The 8,938-nt window shown below is 36.6% G+C and overlaps 1 non-coding gene across 1 annotated transcript; it reads left to right on the top strand.

Moving 5' to 3' along the window:
- Positions 1-8,583: 8,583 nt before the first annotated feature.
- Positions 8,584-8,690, top strand: LOC131226505 (small nucleolar RNA R71). Its single transcript, XR_009161882.1, has one exon. It is a non-coding gene; the product is annotated as a small nucleolar RNA R71 (small nucleolar RNA).
- Positions 8,691-8,938: the final 248 nt, after the last annotated feature.

Below are 8,938 nucleotides of genomic sequence, written 5' to 3'. Positions count from 1 at the left end.
TAGTTCCAATTATATGTTTATCATTAAGTTTAGGAACCAAATACTGCACATCATTCCTTACAAATTGATTTAGTTCATCTTGCATGGCTACTATTCAGTTTTCATCAGTAAACGCTTCTTTTTAGCCGGCTCAATCTGGAAAGTGAAGCACACATAATTACATATGTTCTCTAATTGTCTTTGAGTGCGCACACCAGTGAGAGGGTTCCCAAGAATTTGATCAGTTGGATGGTCTTTAACTAACCGCAGTTCAGTGTCATTTTGACTGGATGAAGTGTCTGGTTTATCAAATATAAAGACTTCATCATCTGCTGAACTAGAGACAGTTGTATTCAAGTGATCATCTATAACCACATTAATAGACTCTTGAATAACATCGGTTCTCTTGTTGAGAACTTGATATGCTCTAGTATTTAGAACATACCCTAGAAAAATTCCTTCATCACTTTTAGTGTCGAACTTTCCTAAATTTTCATGGTCACGTAAAATATAGCACTTGCTGCTAAAAACTCGAAAGTATTTTACTGTGGGCTTCTTATTGAACCACAGTTCATATGTAGTCTTATCATTTAATTTTCTAGTATAAACACAGTTTATTATGCAGCATGAAGTGTTCACAGCTTTAGCCCATAGATTTTTAGGTAATTTCATGCTATTTAACATATCATTGGCCATTTCTTGAAGCACACAGTTTTTCCTTTTAACAACCCCATTTTGAGGTGCTTAGGTGTAGAAAATTCATGCGATATCTCGTGATCTCTATAGAACTTCTCATAATTGCTATTATTAAATTCTGATCCATGGTCACTTTAGATTTTCAAAACATTTGATTCCTTCTCGGTTTGGATATGCTTGAGTATCCTTTTCACTTCATCCAGAGTTTCAGACCTCTCTCTCATGAAAGATACCCATCTATAACTGGTAAAGTCATCCACAATTACTAGAAAGTATTTCTTTCCACCTCTACTCTCCATTCTAGTAGGTTCAACGAGATCCATGTGGGGGAGTTCAGGGGGTTTAGATGTGGCACTGGAGTTCACTTTCTTGTGACTACTCCTAGTTTATTTTTTGATTTGACATTTGCCATAAATTTGTCCATTTTCTTTAGTTTGGGTGGACCTCTTATTAACTTGGCGTTGCTTAGTCTATAAAGATTTTGGTAATGTACATGTCCAAGGCATTTATGCCATAATTCGGTCTCATTGGTTTGGACCGTGTAGCATGATAATTTAGACGAGCTAGAGTCATTCACTATATAGAAATTCTCAAATGTTCTACGACCAGTCAATATCATAGAACCTTTCTCATTAGAAATCTCACATCCTTGATTAGTGAATTTAACACTATGTTTATTATCGCATATTTGAGAAATGCTTAAGAGATTATGTTTAAGACCTACAAAGAAAACATTCTCAAAAGGAGGAAGATTGAAGAGTTGAACCGTACCTTGGCCAATTATTCTGCAGTTGCTACCATCACCAAATGTGATTGAACTATCAGTCATATCTTTGAAGTTGGTGAACAAATCTTTATCACCTGTCATGTGTCTAAAACAACCACTGTCTAGGTACCACTTTGATTGACTTGAAGCCTTGAAAGTAGTGTAGGCAACCAGACAAGTAACCTTAGGGACCCATTTCATTACCATTTTGGGTTTTAGAGCACTATTGGTTTTTCTACGCTTGTAGTTGTTATAAGTTCTACCATTCGAGTTAGATTTCAGAAGCTCCTTGAGTAAATCCACAATTTTCTCAGCTAAGGGGTTATGATTCTGATTTCTAAAGTTGATATGGTTTTTATTATGTTTTGTAGCTTAAAAAGTTTTAGGATTTTTAAAACCATTTTGATTCAGACTTTTCCCTTTTGAGTTGGAGGACTCTCCTTTAACAAACTTAGGAGGAGTAAACTTATTTTTTAGAGGCGTATTTTTATCATAGCCCAAACCAGATCTATCTCCACATTTCCTTGATCCGGTTAGTAATTTTTCTAGTTTAGGATCACCCTGGGCATACCTCCAAGTATCCTTTGAACTCAAAAGAGAAGAGACTTCTAGTTTTAGTTTTTCATTTTTTGATTTTAGGTTTTCAACTTGGGACATTTTGAAATCTAAATCACATTTAGCCTTTTCAAAACAATCAGAAAGATGTGATTTTTCTAAAACTAGGTTTTCAAAATCTTCTTTTAACTTTAAAAATTTTCTTTTTGAAGTTAAGTTTTACAGCTATCTTACAGCTTTCCCTGTATAGGGCATTATAGACATCTTGTAAATCTTCATCATTTTCAGGGTCACTCCTCAAATTGTCATCATAAGTTGAATCACAACTCTTTAAGGAAGTGACTCTGGATAGAGTCATTAAGGCCTTGACCTCATTAGAAGATTCAGGTTTAGAATCATCTGACTTAGAAGAAGCTTCAGAGTAATATGATTCATCCCATGTGGCCAACATGCCTTTCTTCTTTGATTTGTCCTTCTTTGGACACTTGTTTGCCAAATGCTTGTATTCACGGCAGTTGAAACATTGGCTATCTTTGAGAGATTTTCAACTTTTAGATTTACTCTTTTTCTTCTCAAAGGATTTTTGAAATCAACTCTCTTTTTGCTTTTAAAAATCTTATAAAACTTCTTGGCTAATAGTGTCATATCATCCTCTAAATTTTCACAATCAGAATTACTAATATTATCTTGAGAAATACATTTAGATGACTTAAGGGATATGGACTTACCTTTAGGAGCCTTGAAATTTAACTCATAGGTTTGTAAAGAACTGACAAGTTCTTCAACCCTCATATTATCCATGTCACGAAGTTCCTGAATGACAGTCACCTTAGAATTGAACCTTTCAGGCAATGAACGCAGTATCTTTGTACAAAATTTACTTTTTAAGATGCTATCTCCAAGACCCCATATTGAGTTGATTATGTAATTCGATTTAGTATAGAAGTCCATGAATGTTTCACTTTCTTCCATACGTATTTCCTTAAACCTAGTGGTGAGGATTTGAAGTTTTGACTTTTTGACGATAGTCGTACCCTCTTATGTCATTTCTAAGTTATCTCAGGCTTACTTTGCAGTATCACAAGCATAATTCTTTTGAATTCATTTGGTGATAGTGCGCAAGTGATTGTATTTAAAGCTTTGGCATTGACACTACTCTCATTTTTTTGAAGAGCTGTCCATGAATAATGAGGTGTAACCTTAACAAACTTAGTTCCACTAGTGCCTAGAACTTCATATGTGGGTGGGTTCCATCTAGTCATTGTGGCTTGCCACATGCTTTCATCAATGGACCTCAAAAAGTTTCTCATCCTGGCTTTCCAATAAGCATAATTGGAGCCATCAAAAGGTGGAGGCCTAGTAATAGAGAGGCTATCAAAATTTGACATATTAAAAGCTCGAGATCGGTTAGCTCAGGAAATGAATCCAAATGAATGAGCTATTAGGCTCTGAAACCACTTGAAAAGGCCGAGCTCTAAGTCCTAGAGGGGGGAGGGGGGGGGGGGGGGGGTGAATAGGATTATGCAAAATAAAAAAAATAAATGTGCAATATAAAGATAGATAACACAAATAAATAGCAACCTCAAATGAGCTAGTCTTGAGAGGTTGATACAAACTGAGTTCTAAGGACAACTTTCACCAAAAACTAAGGTTTATGGTAGGACAACCTGATGTCTAGAACTTTGGTAAGTATCAAAAACTTAAACTGAGAATGAGGCAAAGGAAATAAAATAAATTATTATGACAATCACCATAAGTGCATAAAGTAAATTACAACATTCATCACCACACATACATCACAACATCATCCAAACTTCAAGAATTATAGTGGTTCATGTGTGTACACAAACTGTTCACAAACAACCATACAACTACTCCACACCCATGGGATATTGGCTTTCACTATTAAATATGGTTTTCCAAGGTTCACCTTAAAACCTTCACAATTGTATTTTTCAAATGGGCTTTACACAATCACAAAAACCCCACAATGAGTTTTTCCTGGCTGAATCTCACAAACCAAAAATGCAGAAATTGAAAATGTACTTATTTAAAGATTCTTCTTTTAATGTAGCCCGGTAGAACTAATTTGATGTAGACGTAGATGTTCAATGTCCAATCTCACAAATGAAAGGGTTCTAGGTCTAAATGATTTTTAAATTAAATTAACTTGGGCTAGCTTGATTTGATTTTGATCTCAAAAGGGTAAATCACAATTCCCCTTTTTAATACAATAGAGTTGAATAAAGAGATCATAAAATCAAATACAAAAACATATAAAAAGAATCTAAAATGAATAAGTAATAGCTTCACAATTGCAGGAACTTATCTCTCAGAGTGATGGCTTGATTAGGCTTGGAATGAATGAAAAACTCTGAGATTCGTCCTCTATTTATAGGTAAAATATCTGCTTCCTCGACTGGTCTAAGGGTCGGTTCGACTGGTCGAAGAACCAACTAATTTTTAAAATTTCTGGCGCGATAAGATAAACCCGTTACTCGACTAGTCGAGTGGCTTGCTCGACTGGTCGTGTGGGACCAGATGAGCTTACTGGACTTTGAGTCGACTACTGTTCGACTAGTCGAGCACTGTTCACTCGACTGGTCGAGTAGTGTTCACGATTGGTCGAGCTACAACCAAAAATTCCTAAAAATTCTCAACAAATCTTGGACTGGTCAAGCCAGTGCCTAGACTAGTCGAACAATGACTAGGAATAGTCAAAGAAAATCCTATAAACTTATATAATGACTCAAATTTAATATGCAATCAATATGACCTAACTTATGCTCAATCTAGGGTCATTCATGCCTTAAATGTGAGTTTGAAATATCGTTTGCTTCGGTAGAAAACACATGAAGCTTGACCTCAAAGTCTTGAACTTGAGTTTGAGTTAGAGCTTGTGTTTATGAGACTTTAATCTTGAGCTAGGGATCTTGTAATATGAGCTTGAGTACTTAAAACTTGGGCTAGAGGTAATGAACTTAAACTTAAGCTTTGAGTTCGTGTACTTGAGCTTGTGTTCGATCTTTGGCAATGTTATTTAACTTGAGAATGTAGAAGAGTTGACAATGACTTGAAGGTGAACTTTCCATCTTATCATAACAAGATGCTGATTCCAAGTGGTTTGGCATAACAAAATTTGACAATACCAGGTGATAGAATTACAACATAGCACTTACAGTTCATCAGGGAACATGTCATTTGTAGGTGTCGTCTTAAGAGAATCAGGGAGGTCAAGTCTTGAAAGATAGTTAGCCACTATGTTTTCTACTCCTTTTTTGTCTCATATTTCTAAATCAAATTCCTAGAGTAAGAGGATCTATCTTATCAAACGGGGCTTAGCATCATTCTTAGAAAGAATGTACTTGAGCGCCGCATGATCAGTATAAATGATGATCTTAGATCCAATTAAGTAGGACCTAAATTTGTCCAAAGCGAATACTACAACTAAGAGTTCCTTCTCCATAGTAGAGTAATTCACTTAGGCAGGATTTAAAGTTCTAGTTGCATAGTGAATAACATAGAGCTTCTTTTCTTTTCTCTGGCCTAACACCACCCAAATAGCATAGTCAGACGCATCATACATAATTTCAAAATGAATGCTCCAGTCGGGTGGCTGCATGATAAGTGCAGTGGTCAACAAGCATTTGAGCTTAGAAAAAGCTTCCTGGCATTGCTTAGTCCACTCGTATGGTACATCCTTTTGAAGTAGATTGCATCAAGGACGAGAGAGATGAGTAAAGTCCTTTATGAATCGTCTATAAAATTCGACATGTCCTAAGAAGGATCTCGCGTCTCATATGCTCATAGGTGGAGGTAGGTTAGAGATAAGATCAATTTTAGCTTTATCTACCTCAATTCTTTTGGATGAGATGATATGTCTAAGAACAATTCCCTTATAAACTATGAAATGACACTTCTCCCAATTTAGTACCAAATTCTTTTCCTCACATCACTTCATCACATTTTTCAGATTTTCCAAACATTCGCTGAAGGATGGACCAAAGATAGAGAAGTTGTCCATAAAGACCTCTAAATATTGCCCCACCATATTAGAAAAAATACTCAACATGTATCGCTGGAAAGTGGCAGGGGTATTATACAGTCTGAATGACATCCTTCTATAAGCAAAGGTGTCATAGGGACATATGAACATTGTCTTTTTTTGATCTTTAAGGGCTATCTTTATCTGATTATAACCCGTCGTTAAGGAAGCAGTAATAAGAATGACCAACTAACCTTTTCAAGATTTGGTCAATGAATGGCAAGGGGAAGTGGTCCTTCCTCATGACGGTATTCAATTTTCTATAGTCAATGCACATTTTCCACTACTAGTAACTCTAGTTGGCACGAGTTCATTGTTGGCATTGGCTATTATGGTGATTCCGGACTTCTTAGGAACCACCTGAGTTGGACTCACTCATTGGCTATTGGATATGGGGTATATAATACCCACATTTAATAACTTAATTACCTCGGCCTTAACCACTTCCTTCATGTTTGGATTTAATCTTCGTTGTGGTTGCTAGGAAGTCTTCGTATTATCCTCAAGATGAATGCGGTGAGTACAAATCAAAGGGTCAATTCCCTTAAGGTCCGCAATCGACTATCCAAGGGCTCCTTTATGCTCAGTGAGAGTTGAGATAAGCATACTCTCCTATTTTTGATCAAGGTGGGAAGAAATCACCACCGATATGTTTCATCTTGACCTATATAGACATATTTGAGATCATATTGCAAAGGTTTTAGGTCAAGCTTTGGTACTTTGAGGCTGGACGGTAAATGCACTACATCAGTTTGGGGTAATTCTTCAAATTATGGCCTCTACCGGTTAACTTCAAGTACCAGTACAATGTTAAGCATGACATCTATCTCCCTAATTGTGTCATCATCTAAATTGGGGGAGTGTGCCAAGTACGTCTCTAGAGGGTCAGAGGATAAGGTCATTAGAGCTCTATCTTCCACGAAAGAATCTATTATATTAATGTCGTGGGCCTTGTCATCATCATCTGCCTGTCTGCTCATGTTGAAAAAGATAATGAACTCCAACATCATATTTCCAAAAAATAAATTCATGACCCCATTCCTACAATTAATGATAACATTAGATGTAGCAAGGAATGGGCGGCCAAGTATTACAGGAATTTGAGTGCTCATATCTGCAATGGGCTGAGTATCCAGGACGATAAAATTTACTGGATAGTAGAATTTGTTGACCTGGACTAACACATCTTCAATCATCTCCCTTGGTACACGAACCGAGTGATTAGCAAGTTATAATGTGGTCCGAGTGGGTTTTAATTCACCTAAACTCAATTGTTTGTAGACTGAGTAAGGAATCAAATTTACGCTCGCCCCCAAGTCAAGAAGTGCATTCTCAATTTAGTGATTCCCAATTATACAAGTGATAATTGGGCTACTTGGATCTTTATATTTTTGTGGCACATCTTGCTTGAGGATGGCGCTCACTTTTTCTGTCAGGAAAATTTTCTTTTTAATACTTTGCTCCCTCTTGGTTATGCATAGGTCTTTTAAAAATTTAGCATATGAAGGAATTTGTTTCACAACATCCAGAAGAGAGATGTTAACCTTCACTTGTTTCAACACCTCTAGAATGTCCTAAGAGTTAGCTAGAGGTTTTGGTGTAATCAACCATTGGGGGAATGGAGCAATCGGCTTGCTCAGAGGTTTGGTTCTAATCCATGTGGAGTAGTGCCATGTCTATCATTTGTGTCTTCTTCCAGGTCCATGGACTTTTTAGCCCCTATCGGAATAGATTTGTCAATTGTTTATCCACTCCTAAGAGTGGTGATAGACCTGGCTTGCTCCATTTGATTTGAAGAGCTTAGGTTACTAACTTCGTATTGTGGTTTTGGATTAGGGAGAGGCTAAGCCGGAAGGGTCCCCTTTTCCCCAATTGATTTGTTTATCTCAAGCCCTTGTATGGCCTTTGTAAGGTTTTGAAAGGCTTGGAGCATATCCTGATTAAAAATCTCTTGATTTTAGATATGTTTTAAGACTGGATCCTCTTAAGGTTTCTCTTGATTTAGGAATTAGTTAGGAAATCCTTGAGGAGTAGTAGTTTGTCTGTTCCTCCAATTGAAGTTTGAATGATTTCTCCAACTACGATTATATGTATTTGAGGTAGGTCCACTGAAAGGTCTTTAGTAATTATTCACGGTATTAGATTACTCATTCAGTACCTCTTGAAAAGGAGGTATTGTTGGACAATTTTCAGTTGTGTGTATATTACAAGCACAGATACCACAAAAAACTTCCTTATCATTTTCCTTCTTAAGTTACATGGCCTCGAGTTTCCTTATGAGACTGCCCACTTTAACATTTATATCATCTTCCTCTTTCAAAATAAATATTCCTCCCTTCTTCTTTGATTGAGTAGGCTTAGGAGTGGTGTTAGGTCTTGGGGAGATGTTCATGATTGTGCGGTTTCAGCATGTTTGTCAAAGTAATCACACACATCATTGACATCTTTGTTCATGAATTCCCCATTGCATATTGTTTCGATGAATTGGCGCATGGAAGATGTCAGTCCTTCATGGAAGAAACTTGTTATGCGCCACATTTTAAAATTATTTTGTGGGCATGAACTGACAAGATCCTTGAACTGCCCCCAACATTGAAAGAATGTTTCATCTTCCTTTTGCGCAAAGTTTATGATTGAATTTCTGATGGTTTCGTTTTATGGTATGGGAAGAATTTCTTTATGAACTCCCTTATCATGTCATTCCATCCACCAATAGATCGTGAACATAGTGAATGCAACCATGTCTTAGCCTTTCCTTTTAAGGAAAAGAGAAAGAGTTTCAGCCTGACCGTGTCCTTAAATATGTTGGGAAAGTATAAAGTGGCTATGATTTCATCAAACTCTTTCATGTATAGATATGGACTTTCATATTCAAGTCTATAGAACTTTGGAAGGAG

This window comes from Magnolia sinica, chromosome 14 (genome assembly GCF_029962835.1).
Source record: "Magnolia sinica isolate HGM2019 chromosome 14, MsV1, whole genome shotgun sequence".
In the NCBI taxonomy this organism is placed as follows: Eukaryota; Viridiplantae; Streptophyta; class Magnoliopsida; order Magnoliales; family Magnoliaceae; genus Magnolia; species Magnolia sinica.
The sequence above is the reverse complement of the archived record's forward strand: the minus strand, read 5'-3'. Positions and strand labels throughout refer to the sequence as shown.